Genomic DNA, 22,242 nt, shown 5'->3' with positions numbered 1-22,242 from the left:
ATCCCTCAGTAGAAGGCGAGAGTCGTCCTCATCCCTGTCGGTCACTGGGGAGTACACTGCCCGGAGGTGATCGGCAAAACATTCAACAATCTCATCCGGCTCCGTCACACACACACCATCCGCAGCACGCAACTCCGGGACCACGCGATTCACTCTCTCCTTCCTGTCCAGCCACGCAATCAACTTTCCCGCCTTGTCCCCGGCGTCGTACAGTCGACCCTGCTGCTCCCTATACATAGTTTTGGCCGCGTCAGTGACCAGGGACCTATATTCAAACTGTTTCAGGCTGAGGGCATGGAGCCCGTCCGGAGTGACATTCGCCTCCAAGGCCGACTCCAGCCCCGAGATGTCAGTCTCCAGCCTCACCACTGCCTCACTCTTGACCCTCTTAGCCACCACTATCTGGGAGAGGGCGTGTCCGCGGATCACGGTTTTAAAGGCTTCCCAAAGGGACATTGCAGACGACACTGACCCCTCGTTATCAAGGAAGTATTGGTCCATAGCCTTAACCAGGCTGTCACGAGTCGTAGGGTCTCGCAGGTACCATGGGTTAATGGGAGCGATCCGCCCTGCAGACCGCGACCCGGTGTCAAAAAGAAGCCACAGCGGAGAATGGTCGGAGATACCCCGCGCCAGGTGCCTGACCTCTCGAATCCGACCAGTCTGCGCCGCGCGCATAAGGAAGTAGTCTAACCTAGAGAGACTCCCATGCGCCCCCGAGTGAAAGGTGAATTGACATTGGGTCGGATGCATTAATCTCCAACTATCCACCAGGCCGAAGGTCTCCAGCATCCCACCCAGCCATGCCTGGGCAGCGGGGAGGGTCCTTGGTGGGTGACGATCCAGTTCACCCGAAACCACAGAATTAAAGTCCCCGCCCATGAGCAGGAGGCTGTCCGGAAGGTCAAGCAGCATTCGACCCAAGTCAGTGAAGGTGGAGTTCTGGAGGCCCGGGGGGACGTAAACTGAAACCAGGGCAAGGGGCTGCCCCTCCCACCTCCCAATCAAACACACATAGCGCCCTCTGTCATCCGAGACTATCTTAGTGATCTCCACCGGAAGTGAGGTTCGCAGGAGAATGCCCACCCCCCTGGAACCAGTTGTGAAACCAGAATGTGCCACGAGGCGGTATCCCCCCCTGTTCATTGCATGACAAACATTGCCAACCAGATGCGTCTCCTGGAGAAACACCACATCAGGAGTCAAACGACGCAAATATTGCAGTACTACACCCCGCTTGATACGGTCCCCCAACCCATTGACGTTCCATGACATAAGCCTCAACCCGTCCCCCCCCATCCCCCCCAATAGATCAAGGGTCCCCCAGCCTGCAGCACCGTTCCCAGATATGGACAAAAATCAGTACCTCGCCCTGTAAACAAAAAACACACAGCAAAACAACCCCTCCTCCCCCCCAACCCCACCCCAAGACCAACTCCCCCCACCCTGCACCCCTGCGGGCCAAAAAACCCCCCCAACTTGCAGTGTGCCTGTCGCCCCACTAACCCCATTCTACGAAAAGACCCCAGAGGAGGTAAGGGACCCGTCCCCGCCCGCCCCCCTCACTGGTCCTGGTAAAACACAATATACAAATGAAATAAGACCCAACTGTACAGTGCAAAACGGCAAAATCAAGGACCAAAAGTCATTCTAAAGGGGACCCGTCACCCGCGGTGCCCGCAGAGGGTCCGGGACGGCCACCTCCGTCCGGCAGAGAGTCCAACCAGTCACTTACGGCCACAGGAGAGTCAAAAAAGGCTGTCCGATCCCCATGTTCCACTCGGAGTTTTGCAGGGTAGAGCATCGAATACTTTAGGCCCAGCTCGCGGAGACGACGCTTCACCCCTTGGAATCCCATCCGTTGTTTCTGGACCAGTTGCGTGAAGTCCGGATAAAAATTGATGGTCGAGTTCTCATGACGAACCGGGCCGTGGGTCCGTGAGGCCTGCAGAATAGCGTCGCGGTCCCTGTAGTGGAACAGTTTGGCCACGATAGGCCTCGGGGGGGCCCCCGGCCGTGGCCGACCGCCCGGAACTCGATGGGCCCGCTCCACGGCAAAGAACTTACTTAGGCCAGCCGGGGACAACTGTTTCAGGATAAGTTCCTCGACCACGAGGTCAACCGGGCGGCCGTCGGAGGACTCCGGTACACCTATGACGCGGATGTTGTTGCGTCGGGCTCGTCCCTCGAAGTCCTCAAGCCGCCGGGCCATATGATCGTTGACCACCCTGATGTCTCCAAGCGCGGCCCGCAGATCCGACACCTCCGCACCGAGGGTGGAGGTCCGGGTATCGAGAGCCTGGACCCTCTCGTTAGTTTTGGAGAGGTCGGCCCGGATCAGTGTGACATCAATCGCGACAGTGTCAATCTTACGGGCCAGGGCCTCATATTGCGTCGCGATGGTTTCCCTAATGCCATCAATGGCGCCCATAATGTCCTGCAGGGATAGTTCCGTAGAGACGGTCTTGCCTCCCTCCGCAGTATCCGAGGGGAGGCCAGCAGCGCCAGAGGACCCCCTGCCCTGGGTGTAGCGGTCCATGTTATTGCTCTGGACTGCTCCCCCGCGGAGGGAAGCCTTGGTCTTGCGCCCCTCGGGACCCCCTTTGCCCCCCATGTGAACACGGTCACTCAAGGGGACCTCCAATCAAGAGGTGTAAGGGCACCAGCAAGAAGACCACAAAATGTCGGTATAGGGGGTCCGAGGCGATAGGCACTCTAGTGGCAGGTGGAAGAAGACCTCGTGCAGAGGCCCAGGAAGCACCTCGCCACCCCGAGCGCACCCGCCCGCCGGTCTCCTGAAGTCCAAAACCGAAACCGAAAGTGGTGGATCGGCAGCTGGCACCGCGCTGAAGCCGCTGTTGTTCAATTGCAGCCCGGCCCCTCGGGTCACCTTCACCCCGGTCACCTCCGTCGGGTGGGTCCCAAAAGTTCCGACGACGACAACTCAGGATTCCCAGGTCCGATTTGAGTTTTGAAAAGAGATAAATGCTCAGCTGGTCTTTATCTCCCAGATTCCATAAGCAACGTCAGGATATTATCAGGATAAATTCCGAGGAGCAGAAAGGGTCCGGGGAGCCCTGTGCTCACGCGACCATCTTGGATGCGCGCTAGGCTCCTCCTCCTTTGTGCCTTTTTTTGATGCAACATTGAAAGACGTGTGCTGGGTTCCTGCCAACCAGGCCCGCAGTACCAGTGTTCCTTCCTTAAAAACTTACCACAATTGGCACCACTCCAGCTACCCCTATGAGTCTCTAGTAAATGGTACCCCTGGTACTTAGGACATTGGGACTGAGTATGATTCACTAGGGCTGCAGCACAAATTGTGCCACCCATGGGTCCCCTCAACAAGACCATGCAAACTGCCATTGCAGGCTGTGTGTCTTGGTTCGGTGAAATCTGAAGAGTCAACAGCACTCAGTCCTGTGTGCCATTCCCTCATACACTGCATGAGATATAGGTAAGTTACTCTTACTGCAGGCCTTACAGCCCTATGGCAGGGTGCACTATATCCCATGTGTGGACATGTCTGCATGAGCAGATATGTCCCTGCAATATCTGAGCCATTCTTGGATATTGAAAGTGCACAGAGAAGCCATAAAGAGTACATGGGCTGGATACTTGTCATTATGAGTTTACCAGCTCCATGATGGTTTCATTGAACCCTAAAATACTTGGTACCAAACATCTGATCTTAATAAATACTCATGTTATACTCAGTTATTAGTAAATGCACACAGGTGACCTTTTAGAGGGCCCCCTGAAAACCTACCAAGCACTGGTGTGCTCTCTGACTAGTCATAGCCACCCTGCCACCACCAGACATCTTTCTGACCTCAAGGGGACTGCTCTGGGTGGTGGTGCTTCACACCTACTTCAGGCCAGAATGGCCTTCCAGAGATGGAAGCTTCAAAGGTGTTGCTACCTTTAAAGTTCAGCCCTGTCTTCCCCAGATAGTGGGGTATGTCAACCCCCTTGTCCTGCTCTGCATTTGGCATGCGGACAGTGGGAAAAATAGTTATATGAGGAGGAGTGTCCACATTCAGCCAGCACCACCCCTAACTTGTGGCAGGCCATGTGAACCCCTATCCTGAAAATCCACCATCTTAAGATGGGTTTAAGGCAACATATCAGGGCTAGGTAGTGCCCCTTCCTATAGGAAGTGGTCACTAAGAAGAAGTAAAGGACAAAGATAACCTGTTCCCCGAGAACTGAAGTCCTTCTGGAGACGAAATTGATATCAAACCCTGCCTGCTGCCTGTAGGATTCGACAATCATGGTGTGCTGTGTTGTCCTGAACCCGTGAAGACTCCAAGGTACCCAGAGTTCCTCCAGCTTTTGAAAAATCACCATGAACCTCCCTTGGAGTGAAGGCATTACTCCCATGCACACCGTAGGCACCGATCCCACTAAGTCTAGTTAGTCGACGCGTTCCTCCCCGACAACTTCGATGCAGCACCCACACTAAAAGCGGTGTATAAGGAAAGCGATCATGCATAAGATATCACAGGAGACGGGGTAGCAGTTCAACCGGAACCTAAAATGTGTCTGCTTAACATTTGGGAACCCACAGACCTTAATCAGGCAGCACGGGACTGAGCAACATAAGGGATGGCAATAGCGAAAAGAAATATAGCGCAGCTCTGGGGCTCCAGATCGGCCCCGATCCTTAGACGCTGGTGCCAAGACATGGACGGTGTGATGGTAGAGGAAAAATCTGTATATTAACATAGGAGATGCCCCAAAAAGTGGACCCGGGTGTGGGAGGATGGAATGGATACCGAGACAATATTTGCGAACCCCCGCAGGTAGAATCGGAGTCTGAGGGAAGTGACTGACTACCTATCCAGATCAAAATGTTTTATGATATGATGGGTCGAGACAGGCATAAGGTGAGGGGTGCAAAAGAACAATCCTGAAAATATACTGTCGATTTAACAAACGACAGTTATGATAATATGTTATTACAATATGTTGTATGCAAAAATGAATATGAGAAATGATGCATCACTGTTTGACAATTACAAATGTGAATAAAAAATGTTTAAAAAAAAAAAAAAAAAAAAGAGGTGTATAAGCTCTAGAGTTTCAGATCGGTCTCCCCGCCATGTTGGGAGACACCAGGACCTTCCAGAGCCACACCGTACCAATACCAGAATTACCGGACCCCCTAAAGCAAACAGCAAGATGAAGAGTCCATTCTGGACTCCAACAATTCGAGAAGCCAGCACCTATTGAGGGACATCAAGACCCCAGAGACCCACATCCTGAGTGGAGCAGATGTCCCGAAATCACCTCTCCCAGTTGCCTGTTCCTGACCACAAGGAATTCTCGATGCATGATGCCAGGTTGACCCATATGCTCTGCACCGGGCCCCACGGGCCCCAATAATGATGAACCAGCTGTGCTCCCATGGTCCTGCAACTATTGCTACCTCCTCCCTTCAGTGGGACCCACTGGACTTACCTCTAGGTCCTCCTCTGCATTGTCTTTCCAGATGGCCCCCTTTGCCGTAGCGTGCCAGCTACCAACACCTTCAGCACCCTGCTCCCAGCCTAATCCAAGACACTCCTGATCTTCTGCTGCTGGAACTTTGGACCTGGTCCTGCAATCGACCTAGAATGAGAAGGTTAACTACGTGAAAGCATTGCCTCATTTTATATCCATTTTTCTGCTTTCCTCTTTTGACTTCAATGGTCCATAATTGGCACAAAAGTGATATATTTCTGAACTCTTACAAATCGTAACTCTTAAAGTACTTACTGTTGATCAAAGTTCTGTCTTAACAAATACATAAAAATTGATACTATTTTCATAAATTAGTCTCAAATTTATTCTTGATTGTGTGTCTCATTTATTGCCTCTCAGTAAAACAAATGCTTAGCACTACCCTCTGATAAGCCTAACTGATCACCTACACTACTACAAATAGAGCGTTAGAATTATCTACTTTTGCCTCTGTAAACCAGTAAGGGATCTACTGAACTCTCTGCACAGTGTACTTCGTTTTAGTATACTATATAGAGAGCCAACTTCCTAAAGCTATACAGCTTCTATTGTGACTGTTCCTGTGCCGATGTCACAAGTCATATCAGCTCAGACATTAGCAATTCCTGTTGTATCCACACCAGCAAACAATGCCCCGAATCCTGTTGTTTCAGGAGCTCTAGGTGGAGTAGCCACAACAGGGTTCATTCTAATGTCCCACAACTTACAGATCATTGTCTGGACTCCACCGGAAACTGTCCAAACTTTAAGAGAAGGGAGGAAAATAGTTTTTATGACTCCAATTGCTCTAGGGGAATTGGGATCATTCAATAACGAGATTTTACCCCCATGGTTTGAGGATACTTATTAGAGAAGGGGGACAGGACATACATACAGAGACACCATTAACAAGTCAAGGGAGGGCTATGCCCCTAGATGTCCCAAAATTACAGGTGGAACTGGAAGAAATAATTAGGGGATGCTCAGACATCTCACATTTGAAGCAAAATCAGGAAAATTAACTGATATACCTGAGTAAAGAAATTCCAAGGCGTGCAACTACTACACATGGGAGAATAACAAAATTAGTCGAGAAATACAAGGTGGATCTCTCTAAGAGTATCCCCTTACAGAAAAGCTTTAGGGCACACTTAGATGATGAATTGATTGTCACCATGCAATCTTCAGGAATGAAGATACACAATGCTGATTTGGTTAAATGTATTTGAAAATGGAGCGTTTTTGATAGATTAGAGTGTGTTAGTAGAGACAGTGGTCCTTATCAAGCCAAATGCGATGCAGCGCGCGCAACGAAATTCGTTTTATTTTTTCGTAACTTACCAGAAATCGGCTGTTTGCCGCATTTTGCAACCCCCCACCCTGCCCCTCCTCTGCGCCACGTCACCGCCCCGGTAAAACGCCCTACACGGGCCGTCACTGATATGAAGTCATAATCAAAAAACTACAATTAGATTTGTGTATATTAATATCCAAATGGAAAAAATTGTGTTTATTTACACATTCAATAAACATGAAAAAGCACATAGTATAGTGCAGTGAGCAGAAAGTGACAGGGTTACGGAAATCAACAGATTTCCTGTCCTCAGGCATATAACTGCAACTTATGATTAATGTGGAGCACAAGATGTTTTTCTCATTGTGACTGCTGTAAATTATGTATCACTAAAAAATCACTTCTGCAATCTTCTTGCTCAAGCCTTGCAGCTCCTGCCATTAATTTCGACAGTGTGAAAAGTAACATTGTTCTGGCTGAAGTTTAAGTTTACCCTTCCTTACTTGTGAGACATCATTTATCCTTGCTAATCTTGATTCATATTTTTGTTTCAGTGAACTTTGCCATGTCATCAACAGAGGGGATTTTCAGAGTTGTGCCATCACCGGGCAAATTATGCTATGTCTGAGTCCAACTTGGACATGGAATGATCTGGAGAATGTTTGTTCACAGTCTTTAAACATACAGATCTGTCATGACAATTGCTTGCAAATTGGAATAATTGAAGCTGCTACAACGCCAATGGTACGCGGTTTGTTTAAGAACTGTTAGAAACTGTTAAAAGGCACATTTTTATTATTTTTAAATAACGTGGAAAATCTCGTGATTGTGACCTTTATTTTTTATGTGCTCTTGAAATCTGACTTGCCTTGTTTACTCGCTCGCTCTCCCCCGGTCCGCAGTTGCTGGCTGGCTTACTTCTTCTTTCAGCCTATCAGCGCGCAGGGGGGCGGAGCCAAGGCTACCACCGGCTATTTTAGCCGGACGTAGCGTGGGAAACTCATTACTGCTGATACGCGGTTTGTTTAAGAACTGTTAGAAACTGTTAAAAGGCAAATTTTTATTCTTTTTAAATAATATGGAAAATCTCGTGATTGTGACCTTTATTTTTATGTGCTCCTGAAATCTGACTTGCCTTGTTTACTCGCTCGCTCTCCCCCGGTCCGCAGCTGCTGTCTGGCTTACTCTTCTTTCAGCCTATCAGCGCGCAGGGGGCGGAGCCAAGGCTACCACCGGCTATTTCATGCCGGCAGTAGCATGGAAGCGCAGCGGACGCGCCGGCGGCAAGCCCGTCTGCGCCCGTCCGCGCACTTCCGGGCCCTGGGGCCTGTCGCCTTGCCCAGCGCACCACCTATACGTATGCTGAGTTGCTGGAACTTCACACTACTCCTGCTATGTTTGCTCTTAGTTCCCTCACACGCTCTAGTATCGCCGAACAGGGAATCTTGGCACATAGGACCACCTTCCCTATAGGGCTCATACACTCAAACCACCTACTCTGCAATTGAGATAGGACCACAAGGCCCGCAAAATTTCAGCCATTTATCTTAATACTCGCTCTATGGTGAAACATCAATCTGACATTTTCCTTTTACTGAAATGTGAGTAGCCTGATTTTCTTTTTCTCACTGAAACCTGGCTGTCCCCAGACTCCTCTCCTGATATCCTGGCAGCATTGCCCTCGGACTATTGCATTACCCAGGCTAATCGCCCCCAGGGTAAAGCTGGCGGCGGAGTAGCCATCATCTCTCGCCACAACTTCAGATACAAGACTCCCCACTTGACCTTCCCCTGGTTGACAGCCTGGTAATAAAAATGGAGCTCGAACCTGGGGCTCCCTCACTTGTGTGTGTCCTGCTTTACAGGCCCCCTCAAGGCATGCCCCATTTTCCTCACTCCCTGGCTGAACAAATAGCCCACTTGGCTACTAACCATGGGAGGGTCTTACTTATTGGCGACCTCAATTACTGGGCCAACGATACTCTCGGCGGCCCTAAATCGGCTGAGCTAACCGAGTTACTTACCGAGCTCAACTTTACCCAACACATATCTACGCCCACTCACATCAAAGGTCACATTCTTGACCAGTTTTGGACCATGAATATTCTTGTGCCCACTGTTTCCGTAGACCCATGCCCCTGGTCCGATCACCATTTTATTCATTTCTCTATCTCTATTGAGGCCATGATTAAAAATCACAGCTTAGCCACTCACGCCCGTAGAAACTGGAACAAACTGGAGAAATCACTTTTCATCGACTTTCTGATGAATACCGCCCCTCTGGATAATCCCATCCTCGACTCAGCCAACGATCAGCTTACCAGTTGGCTTCTGACTGCCTCTGATAAGTTTGCTCCCCTTAGGAAGCCCTCTACCCTCCGTCCCCATGATGCCCAAAAATGGTTCTCCAATGAACTTGAACTCCTTAAACTCACTCTCAGGTAATTAAAAAGGAAATGGCGTTGCAACTATAAACTAGAAGACAAACTGCTATATCTTAACTTTCGGAACTCCTACAAAAAATCCATCGCAACGGCCAAATCTACCTACTTTTCCACAAAAATCTTGTCTGCTACCAACCGTTCCTAGGAGATTTTCCGTATTGTTAACGAGCTCTCTAATCCTGAAAGAACCCTATGCAGCTCCTCACCTTCTCAAATTTTCTGCAATTCCCTCAACACCTTCTTCATTGATAAAATTAAGAAAATTCAGTCCAGTATCTCTGCTATCCTAGACTCGTCTCCTTCTCCTCCACACAGCACTAACTCCAGCTCGTTATTTCACTTTCCCTCACTAATGGACCACACCTTTGCTAAACTCCTCTCCAAAGTCAAATCTGGCTCGCCCACTGATTGCTGCCCCCCCAGTGTTCTGAAAGAAATTTTCACTACACTCTCACATCCCGCTCTCAATCTTCTTAACAAATCCCTACTTCAAGGTACCATTCCCACCTCCTTTAAAGAGGCCATTGTTATACCTCTTCTGAAAAAGACTGGCTCAGACCCCGCTATCCTCACCAACTATCGGCGCATCTCTCTTCTTCCTTTCCTGGCCAAGCTCCTGGAAGCCCATGTCACCAGTTGCCTTACCGATTTCCTGGAGAAATCTACATTTCTTGACCCCCACCAAGCTGGCTTCCGCCCTGCCCACTCCACCGAGGCGGTCATCCTTACTGTTTTGGATACTCTCCGCGGTGAGGCTGACAAGGGCTCCCCACAGGCTTTGGTCCTACTTGATCTCTCGGCCGCTTTTGACACGGTCGACCACCACCTTTTGGTCGACCATGTCAGGGAAGCAGGAATCTCTGGCCTTGCCCTAAGTTGGATCATCTCCTTTTTGGAAAATCGCTCCCAGGCAGTTCGAACAGCTCAGTTCACTGCTCCCAATGTTCATACCTCTTATGGTGTCCCCCAGGGCTCCTCTCTCTCCCCTTTATTATTCAACCTTTACCTCCGTCCTCTTGTCCGCTCCCTGCAGGATCGGAAAGTCTGCACCTTCAATTACGCCGATGATTTCCTATGACGCCCGCATTCAAGTCATCATTGCTATGGTTTTGTCACATATCGACTACGCCAATTCATTGTACTTTGGCATCCCCCTTCATCTATCTAAAAGGCTTCAGCTTATACAAAACCAGGCAGCACCCCTAATCACTCACCTACCTAGGCATCACCATATTACCCCCGTCTTGAAGCATCTTCACTGGTTGCCTGTTGCTCAGCGTAGCGCTTTCAAAATCAGCTGCCTCATCTTCAAAGCACTTAATGGACCCAGCCCGAAATTTGTCAACATGATTACAAAATACACCGCCGTGCGCCATCTGCGATCTGCTCGCAAAAATCTTCTTTTGACTCCTACTTTCAAACTCAGACGCACCGGTGAAGCCAGGTTCTCTATCCTGGCCCCCCAGTTTTGGAATTCCCTCCCCTCTGAAATTCGTCTCTCTTCTACTCTCCTCATTTTCAGACGCCTTCTAAAGACCTGGCTTTTTCGACAGGCTTTCTAACTTTTCTTTTTGGACCTGAATTCGGCTTAACCAGCGCCATGAAACCTTCCCGGTGTACGTGCACTTTACAAATTCTTATTGACATGACATTACAATGGACTTATATCACAAGTTGTGATATTTGTTTTGCAATATATGTAGCATCATGTGCTCCAAGACAATGTGGTTGTGACATAATACTTTTCATTCACATCACCTATATCTTCCATGTGTGAAACATTAATGTAGCCGTAGATGTGTGTCATCATTGTATGTCACACTGCAAGTGCCAAACCACTGACATGTGCTTGTAACCTCCCTAACGATGCTGTAAACCTTGTTTGTATGTGACCTGTTCTTACAGATCAGTAGTATTGGTCCGTTTACCTTTATTTTCTCTCCTGATTATGTATGCCATTTTTAGTGTCTGGGATCTGGTACCAGGTGTTAATACACATTACATTTAGTGTTTCAAATTAAAGTTTGCATTGTCAGATGATACTCCTCCTAAATTGTTGTTTTTTAACGGTACATGACAAATTAGGTGAATGGCACAGATTGTTGAGTGGGATGTCAACTTGTGATGATTGTTCGTACAATTAACTATCTGTGATTAGGTACCGTAGACATAAGTTTGTACGATACAGTGCATGTGCATGTCGATCTTGTGGTGCCATGTTTGAGTGGGTTTATTGCACTTAAGTTACAATTGACATGTACTTGTTGACTTAAGTTGATTACACTTACATCAGAGTAATCACATGGTAATCACCACAATTTGGGATAGATGTCAAAGGCACAACATAACCTAGTATTGATGTGTTAAGTAGTTTTATTGTTCAAAGATGGTGATATGTTGAGAAAACACATTATGGATCAGAACAAAAATGAAACAATGGAGTGAAGTTGGCAGTGTTGCTGGTTGAAATCCTATAGATCAAAGCCACGGTTATAGGAGTCCAAAGTCCTATATGAGGTGGAGCATTTCGTGTGAATAGTCAACAAAGTGAATCGTCAGCAAACAAAGAAGGATATCAGGGTAACAGTTTCTAACTGGCTGGGGGTTGTGCATTGTCATCCAACCCTCCTGTATTTTTTCTTGGATGTCCCTTCCTACTTCGGGTGGAGGGATTCACAACTGTAGGCTTCTGGGGTACTGAGGATTTTCTGCCTGGCTCACTGTTCCTCCCGGTGGCTTGTGCAGATGTTGACTGGACAGATGTAGTTGTCCCACAGGGAGGTTTACTTGTGTGTGGAAATGCCTGCTGCAGGGAGGTACCGATGTCCCACAGCACACCTATGACCTCATCCATTTGGTCATTGTGTCATTCTAGGTGGTGGTCTAGGGATGTGTGCAATTGTTTGATATCCTGGAATTCTTGAAAAACCTGTCCCATTGCTCCCTGGTACCCCTCATAGGCATTAATTACTTGGGAGAGGTTGGCCTGGGCATCTGTGACACCAGCTGTTGGCCGATGTTGGCCCACACGTCACCTCCCATCACCCCAACCCCTACCCCTAGGGGCTGGCAAGGTTTGTGTCTATGCAGTTGAACCAGATCCTCCATCCTCACTGACTGTGTTTGAGTTTGTCAACTCCGGAGTAGATTGCGTTGCACTGGTGATGTTGTGGCCCATGGTAGATTGTGTGTCTGTTGGGGTAGGGGTCAGATGTGAGTTGGTAGTTGAGGTGGGAGATGTTACAGTAGACCCTGCTGGACATACTGGAGCCATCTGCCAAGCCAAACCTGATGGGCCAGCTTCCACCTCCTCCTCGTCCAAGTGCTCAGGAGTGTCATCTTCACTGGGGAAATCATTCAGGGTTGGAGTCTGAGGCTAGCTGGTTTCGTAATTCAGCCTGGAGGTGTTCCTAGATCGCCGTGTTGGTACAGATATGACAAATCCAATTTTGTGATTATGCCTTGTACCTCAACAGGTACATTTTGAGTAAATGCCTTGAACAAAAGGCAGATTTAGACGGAGAAATTGGCACCTATCACCATCATGTTAGCATTTATTTAGCATAAACAATACAACTTTAGCACAATGTGGATTATGGTCTTGCTCCCCCTCTGTGCTGATATGGTCATTGTCAAAATTCTTATTGCAACATTGCTACTGACATTGAATTGGACCAGATACTCTGCAGATGACACTTGGGATTAGTAAATTCAAAATCTAAATTATTGGCAGGATATACTTACACATTAATTGGTAATATTTTGTTGTTGCTATTCCTGTGTGCTGTGCAATATATCACCATTCACATTGAATTAACAGCCTTACCCCAAACAATTTGGGGGGTTTTAAGTACAAATTGCTCGTGTTGTCAGTGATGTGTTCATTATTTTCTAATCAAGAGTCTGGGGTACATTCCTAAGTAGGCAAACGTGAAAGTGCATGGCATTGTGTATACACAACTCAGTACATTTCACCTAACACTCCAAAGTAAGATGTGAGAAAAATGTGTTTTGAGGTACATTACAGGTGACTGTTTTTGTAAGCATGGGTTAGAAGGCCTGATGGCAGGTGTAATCATTTTAAACACTCCTATCCCCCCTTGACAAATGGCTCCCTGCCAGTGAGGGGAAGTTAAGTAGAAACATGGCTGACACAGGTGGCTGTCGTTAGGAGTCCAAGGCCGGATGGTGGTTGTGCTCAGTGAAAATAGTCCCCCCCTTTACCAATGGCTCCTTGCCAGTGAGGGGAAGTTAAGTAGAATCATGGTTGACACAGATGACTCTGGTTAGGAGTCCAAGGACTGATGGTAGTTGAGGTCAGTGCAAAGAGTCCTCCTCCCACCCAGCCAACCTGGGCCAATTGCTTCCTGTCAGTGAGAGGAACTTGAGTTGAAACATGGCTGACAAAGGTGGATGTTATTCTTAGGTGGAGTGTGAGTTTCTGATGGTTGGTGTAGTCCTTTCCTTTTGGGACATCTGATTGCTTGATTAAGTGGTTAGCATTACATACCTGGTAACGACTTACTCTAGGTATGGGCCATGTTTTGGGATGCTATTAGACGTTTCTGTTTCTTGATGACTTAATGTGTATACACTTTCAAGCCTACAAGTAGATATTTGTAATTTCATTATTTTAGAGATTTTAAATATTAAGTGCAGGGAGTCAGCATTAATTACACATCTCCAATACTTTGGCTACAGCTTTTTTTAAAAATTCATATTTACTAGACTTTGACCATTAACGTGAAGTGCGCTAAGGTGTAATGGATATCTTGAGGCAAATGTTTAGTTGTTACTTACCAGACTCCATTCCTTTAGGTATTCCAAACAAGCTCTCATGCGCAGTAAGGTGTACTGGTGGTACGGAAGGGCCACCGCCAGTCTGTTGTGTGACCCGTTGGTTTCTGTTGGCCAAGGCATTGACCCTCCTCTTGACGTCATACCACCTCTTTCTGATGTCCACCATTGTGTGCAGAGTGGTGTCTACTGCGTTCACCTAGTTGACTATCCTGTCCCACATCAGGTTTTTCTGAGTAATGGATGTTTGTTGGACCGAATAACTGTGGCTCAACTCTGAGGATTTCATCCACAAGCACTGTAAACTCCTCATCTGAAAAACATGGCTGCTTCTTTTTGACCATTGTTTGTGAGAGAATTAGTGAGTGTGAGTGTGAAATTGAAGGAGTGTACAATAAATGGAAAACAAAATGTGATTTGTGCAGTAAATGGTGCCATTACAGTGCATGAGTGTGTGAAGGGCTGGCTGCAGTGTGACAGGAGACAGCAATGAGCTCAGTCCAACTCTGTCTGATTGGAATAACAAAGGATCATGGTCTGGTAAGGGATTTTTTTGGGATGGATTGGTAGGTGTGGCTACTCTTTCAATTAACATCAGCTGTGTAGTTTTATGAATGCATACTATGGTTGGTGTTGTGATAGTTAGCATGAGCTTCTCACATTTACACTTGCCATGTGGCCTAGAAGCCGCCATGGAACCGCCAAAACGTTGGATGCATCATGATTGGCTTGGGGGTACAATCAATGCATTCGCGGAGTCAGAATCCATATAGAACAGCCTTTCTGACCGACGTGTTTATGTTGGAGTCGTTTCCGACCGACGCGGTTGTGTAGGAGTAGTCTCTGACCAAAGCGTTTGAAGAATTGACTAGTATACATCATAATAGGGTCGGAAACATCGCGGATTAGTCGGTTGGAATCTCACCGTGGCCACGTCGGTTGGACGGCCATTCCAACCAATTTTGTAATCAACCCCATTGTGTTTAAAATATAAATGTATAACAATATTAGGTCTTTAATTAAACATAAACCAATAACAATATTATTGATTCAACCAGGAATCCTTCATACACACACCGTTTATTAGGAACATTTTCACAATATTATATTTTTACAGAAAAATAAACCAATACCAACACCAATCATTCAACAGGTTTGAAACTAACCATGTTTGCAATCCACAGAGAAAAATAACCAAACATATTATTTTTAACAGGAATACTGAGTGGTTCTGAACATCAGAATACCAAATAATGTTTTTATTTATTTTCCTCCTCGGGAAAAATCAAACATCAACCCATGAGTGAAAAAACTATGAAAGCCATAGACAATTTAGACAAGGTCCAGTTTCCAAAGGTAAGTAAAATATATTCTACTGACAACCAAAATGTCACCACAAAAACATTTCTCTGAACATGTAAATTACAAAACAAATCTCTTTCTTCCAACATTTTCAAAAACTGACAACATATTTTGTCTTTCTAAATAGGGAAGAATTAAAAGAAAATCAATATCAAAACAGGGCAAATAAATGCAATTCAAGAGAAAATATACTCACACATCTCATAAAAACATTATTATGTTCTTTTTTACTACAGAAATCAAGATAGTAGAAACTTTGAAGAAAGGGCAATAAGTGTTCTTCAAACAAGGCAAGAGGCTACTTAAGCAAGGCGGATACATTTAATGTAAGGAGAGATTTACTAAGTCCAGGAGTTATTGTAGGTGTGTGGACTACTTCTCAACTCGTTGCAGAGGCAGAGTTGTTACTGTTGGTGGTTTTTGTTAGAGTTGGTAGTGAGATAAAATGTCAAACACAGTAAGGTACTAGGTACTACTGCCAATAAACAATGTAGCTCAGTATTAAGGGAGGCACCCCATAATGTACCAATGCATGTTGCTACCAGTATGCCCACAATCCCCAATTTAAAGAGAATGGTTCAACGACAAAAACAAGCAAGTATTGCAGAACAAACACAACCCAAAATATACAGTGATATTAACATGTTCCCTAAACTGAGTTCCTTAACCATGAACACTTCCTTTTGTATGATAACAAAGAACCTCAAAAACGAATACTAATCTTTGCTACCCTACATACCACTGAAATAGCTCTACAGAATAGTGAAATTGGGATGATGGATGACACATCTAAGGGAACACCGCATCCATTTTCTCAGATTTATACTATTTATTCTAATGTAAGTCACACAACAGTACCACTAGTGTATGGTTTGATACCTGACAAACATTCATCAACATATACTGAATGTTTGTCAGGTAAAAAATCTAAAACAATGAACAAAAGGTCTAGGAAAATAATAATTGACTTTGAATTGCAAACTATTTATACCATTAAGAAAATGTACCCGGAAACCCAAACTCAAGGAGGTTTTTTTAGTACTCCCAGGCTTAATGTAAAACAATTAAAAAAACACTCTTCGCTGAAGAATATATGTCAAGTAGCAAACTTCAATTTGAATTACGTAAATGAACCGTGCTAAGATTTGTGCCTCCTACATTAGTAAATTAATTGTTCACTTCCCTTATTCCATCAGTTTATTTATCACAGAATGAGGAAAATGTGTATCATTTCTAAATTATTTTGGAGAAAACTTCCTTTAATGGCCTTCTAACAGGTTAGGTTGCAATAGAATACCATGTTTTCCAATCAAGTGTTAGAACTGTTTAGAGGGAGGTGAAAAAACTCATAATGCCATCGAGGGTTGGTATGATTCCTTCTGTAGCTCAATTGACAAAAGTCATCCTAATTTATATAATTTCCTGAAAAATAAAAAAATAAAAATAAAGAGACAGGCACAATCTTTAACAGGTAGTGTGTAACCTTGAGTATACAAAAAGTAAAGCAATTTCTGGAAGAATATTGGCAAACATCCAAGAGTTTTTTATGTTGAGATGGGCAGACTACCGGGAAAAATGTGCCTGCATCTTACAGTATTAAAAAAAATAAAAACATAAAAGCACTACTCTCCTATTTTACAATTGGCATATTTTTCAAAATTATTTTTTCAGATAAGAAGTTTTGTTTTGTTTTTCAAATCTTGGTGATAACTTATCAATCCACTCACCAATCTCACTTGTACTCCAATACTCCTGGGGTATTAATTCAATCCATAAACCAGAAATATTTACAGTGTTTGTTAAATACCACTATCCAATGCCTATGGAGAAAAAAAACAAAAATATTCAGCATCACCTTCATGCTTCACTGCTGCTTCACCAATACAATTTTTAAAGAACCATTCCAATTGCTGATAACATAAAAAATGCACTCCATTAAAAATAGAGAAAAAAATTCTTTGAAACCATCTTTTTTTATGTCAGTTCAATTTAAGATAGCACAATTTAGAGATCCAAAAGCGTTTACACTAAACATTTTTAAAAATGCACTCCATTAACAGTGGAAAAATGAAATTCACCAAATAAGTCTGTATTATTTTTTAATTAATACCTGAGCAATAATATACATTCCCCACTCTTTACCACTTCACCCTTACATACCACTCTTTAAAAAATATATATAAAATGTATTTAAAAACATAAATTATTACATTTTTGACAGTATGCAAAGATTGTTTTTTCTAAAAATGACTGCATAAGTATTACATTTAATACCTGGGCATTAATACATTTCCCCACCATATACGCCTATTACTTTAAAATCCTGTTCCTAGCCTGTTTAAACTATTCACTATACTTTTAAGTAGTTTTTATATCTCCTAATTCAAAGTATATTTAAAATACACTATTTTTGGGTGGGGGGAAACTTTCCTTTTATAACCCCTTAGTTATTCTGTTAACCTGCCTCATTTAACCCCATATAGCAATTTCAATTTCTCAATAATTAAATTTACGTTTTAAAGCTTAGGTGAGATTTTAATAATGCTAGCCATATTGGCTTAATGTTGCTAATTTTGAATACTGAAATGTATGCTAAATTACCAATATTACATCATTATGTCACATTAGGCAATTTTAGGGAGAAGTTTTGATGCAAAATGTACCGTTTGGGTAATTTTTTTACATGAAAAGCATTTCTTGTCCATTTTTTTCACGTGAGTGAACCATTCAGGTAATTTTTGAGTGTGAAACTACAAAGCTGGATGCGAACAGCAGTGTTTTGAATGCGAGTGGCAATTCCGTTAACATGGGTGGTCAACAAATATTTGAGGCAGATTTGTGACCGAAATGACCATTTGGATGATCTTTGAGTGCACTTCTACAAATCTGAACATGAACAGCACTGTTTTCTATGCAAGCAACTGAAAATGATCTAGAAATAACATTTTATTGAATAGACTGTTTTGGGTATTTTTTTTTTACTGTGAGATGTACTTTTCTTAATTGTGCTTAATTTTGAGTTTTGATGCTATAGCAAAATGTGCACATTTCTCACACCCTTGATTTTAACACTCTTAGTATGGGGTGAACTTTCACAAGCCACGACTTTTCCTCAACAATTACAATTTAATACTCTTATTATGGGTGGTTCAACCACCAACCCTCCTCTTTTAATTAAAAAATATTTTTATTATAGGGGGTGAACTCCCCCAGGCCTCCTATTTTAATTAATTTTAGAGAAGTCTTTTAAAATAAACACATACTTACCTATACTTACCATTAAGCATGGTAAACCCATGCAGGGTAACAGTATCCACATGGAAAAAGCATTAATTAACATGATAAAGATGGCCTCGTAAAGCTACTGCGTGGTAAATGTTGTTTCCCATCAGCAGGTAAGCGGTTCATATCTGGATGTTGGCGTCTTCATGGTGATGGCCGATTTTCAGCTTTGGATGGTCAGGCAGATCAAGGTTGCTTGGACCCACTACTTCTCTCCTCGGATTGTCCACAAACCCGATTTCCTGCAGGGCATAGCATTAGGACCCATGAGCCCTCAACAGGACATCTGAGACCCATTTGGCCCATCAAACTGGACCCGCCAACATCTAGAGTGCAGATGTCTCTATTGCCTACCTCGCCAGCTGAATCTTGTTTCGGTGTGCCCCATACCACATCATCAGCCTCTCCCCTCACAGCAGATAGCTCTCTTCTGCTCCAGACCCCAGAATGACAGCATCAGCTCCAAATACACAACAGTTTCACGTAGACCAGACAGAATCCCTCAATCAGGCGTCCAATGTCTTTTCATGAGCAGCCATGCTCCTTCAATAGAATCCTTTTGCCCTAGTTATATTCCAAAGCCCAAAAGTACAATACATAAGTTCTCAAAAAAGCGAATACTTTCTTTCAGCCTTACTTCTTGCCTTCTTCCTCGCTGTCCTCCTTTCCATTTCCTACCTACCCATCAGTCTTTTTTTTCTCACCGTCATTCATTCTTTCATTTCCCTTTCCAACCTGCTCTTTTTGATGCTTTTCATGTTTTTCTAATGTCTTTGTCTTATTCACTGAACTTGCAGCTCCATGATCTCTGCCCCTATACAATGTGTTTAAATTCCCATTTTTATGAGGTTTTAGTCTGCATATACAAGAGGTGAATGTAAACAAAATTAAATATATTTTAGTGGGACCCAGAGTTGCAGGTCGACAGTTTGAGTACCTACCACCCCTTTAGCTGCTAAGTCAGGGGGTTAATGACACCACTGATCTCTCACCCTGTGAGTAATAATCCTCACTAAATTTCAATGATTTTATCATGTTGGTAAATATTCATACAAGTAGCCTTTTATGGTTATTTGTCTCTAAGATACTAATATCATAGTTCGTTCAACCATCCTCACGCTCCCCATCTGATGGCTTGCCTTGTTAGTTTCTATTCTGAAATACTCCGCCTGAGTTCTTTGTCCCTTTACCTCTTTATCATTCTTACGAGTGTAGCATTTACACAACAAGCAGACAACAACGCTGACGAAGAGTTGGAGGATTAATTGTATGATTTCAAAAGTTTAAGGTTTAGTACTCAGATTTACTATGAACTGATTTAAAACAGGCCACAAAAAGGTCTACAAAATTAGGTAGCAACAGCTGCAAAATTAAAACATACATTATTCACTTTAATTAGAAAATGCTGAACCATGCATAGGAACTGTACACAGTCGTATTAATGGGCCTGATTATGATGGCGGTAAACCCGCCACTGGCAGGCTGCCGGGGGTGAGTTCACCGCAATCGTAAGGCCTTTTTCCGCCCGCCAGATCAGGATGGCGGCCCGTGTGCCTGGTGGACTGAAAGTCTGCCCACCACGGGTCCGACAGAGGCAATCGTTGCGATTGCCTGTCGGACCCTCCCGCATCCACAGAATGGTGGCAGTGCCTAGCAGGCACCGCCTGCCAGATTTGGATGATGGATCCCCGCCAGCCTTTCCATGGTGGTTCCCCCACCATGGAAAGGCTGGCAGGGATTGACTTTGGGGGCCTGTTGCAGGGGCACTTTTGTTTTGCACTCATTTCCCTGCACAATGTGGCAGGCACCGCATGGTACCTACCACTTAGTGCAGGAAAATGCAAAACCTGCCTTTTTTCCATTGCGGCGGGTGCTGCAGCCAGCAGCACCCACCGCAATGGAAAAAATGCCTTTTGCGGTCGCCATGGTGCTGGCTGCATTGTAACTCGGTATGTGGGACCGCCACCTTAGTGGCGGGCGGTCCCCATCACTGGGACGATGACGGACGGACTTCTGTCCATCCCCCATCGTAATGACCTCTATATGCTGTGAATTTTTTACCTCTGGTTTTGTTGCTCAGTGGTGCTTAATTTTTATGGTGATGGCTGATTCCCACTACAGGCAGTTATATCTTAGGATGAGACACTGTATAGTTATTTAAAACTTCTTGGAGAAATAAAGATATTTCTCTTTGTTACTCCTCTGTTGGGTAGGTGCACCATTTTCACTCAAACCTAGGTATTTAAGTCTTTGCAAATCTGGGTTTGCATCAAAAAACATAGCTGGATTCATAGGAACTCCCATGTTTCACCCATTAAACACCTACCCAATGCAAGTAACACAAAGCAGCACTATGCACTGCATTGTGTTACTTTCTAGTTAGTGGCTTTGCGTTGCTTAGTAAATGCAAAAAAGGATTTTGTGCCGGAGCTATACAACAAAAATAACGCAACCCAGACGTAAAATCATTGTAAATCCGGGCATGAATTTTAAATGACTGCCACACTCACACTCTGGGGAGGATGCAAACATAAAAGTCATTCTTCGGAAAAGGTACAGTTATACAGTTGTCTAGAGTCTTTTGCCGGTCCTACTGCGTTTAGCTCACATCAGCCGTCATTACAAGAGGCCTATAATTCCAGATGGGGCCTGTAAACCTTTTACCATTCTGATCAGAAATTCTGAGGTTTGTGGAGTTGCCATGAATATTTCCCATTTCCATGGGAGATATTTGTTTTGGAAAGTAGCCAAAATCCCTGTGGGAAACTATAGGGAAGAATGAGAACTCACTAAGAGTTAACAATACTCCCAGTAATTCCTAATTTTTCAGATAATTCTCAAATTTCAACTCTGATTCCCCATTAATCCCTCAAAGTCAATGGAACCCCTGTTATTGTTACCTACGGGGGTGAAATCTGAATGCCTCAATCCAGGGACGTCAAACTGAGTCATAATGTGTATGCTTACCATCCCGAACTAGACATAGGGCCTCATTCTGAGTTTGTTGGTGCGGGAGCGGGACAGCCCTGCTCCCACATCGCCAAATCGTGGTTAAACCACCCGCCAGATTTGGCGGGCAGTTTTTTAGCAGTCCCACAGCAGTGCCTTTGAAAAACGCACCACAATTGGAGCATCAAAGGCAGTTCCTGCATTGCATGGCCTGCAAGTCCATGCCCTGCAGGAACTGGGGGTGCATGCAGACAAGGGGCACAACAAATGCCCCCCTGCATGCACGCTATTGCGCAGAGGCACAAGGGCAGTATGACTGCCATGAAAAGTGGGGCAGTGAGGAAACTTGTAATATGCTTGGAGGGGCCGCAGCCGCCCCGCCAAGCATATTGTTGTCTCAAGACCGCTGTGTCACCACCAGGTTGCAGTGGTCCCAAGGTGGCCAGACTGCTCTGATCGTAAAAGGGCAGTTGGAAGACTGCCACAGCAGCGCCCCTGAGAGTCTGGCGGTCTTTGGACCTCCAGACTCGTAATGAGGCCCCTAGCTTCCCCATGGCCTTGGTGTTCTTCACAACAACTGCTGAATGCAGAGAAGGAGGCAAAATGATATAGAGGGATTTCTCCTATACT

This window comes from Triturus cristatus, chromosome 1_2 (genome assembly GCF_964204655.1).
Source record: "Triturus cristatus chromosome 1_2, aTriCri1.1, whole genome shotgun sequence".
Taxonomy (NCBI): domain Eukaryota; kingdom Metazoa; phylum Chordata; class Amphibia; order Caudata; family Salamandridae; genus Triturus; species Triturus cristatus.
Note: the sequence above shows the minus strand (reverse complement) of the source record.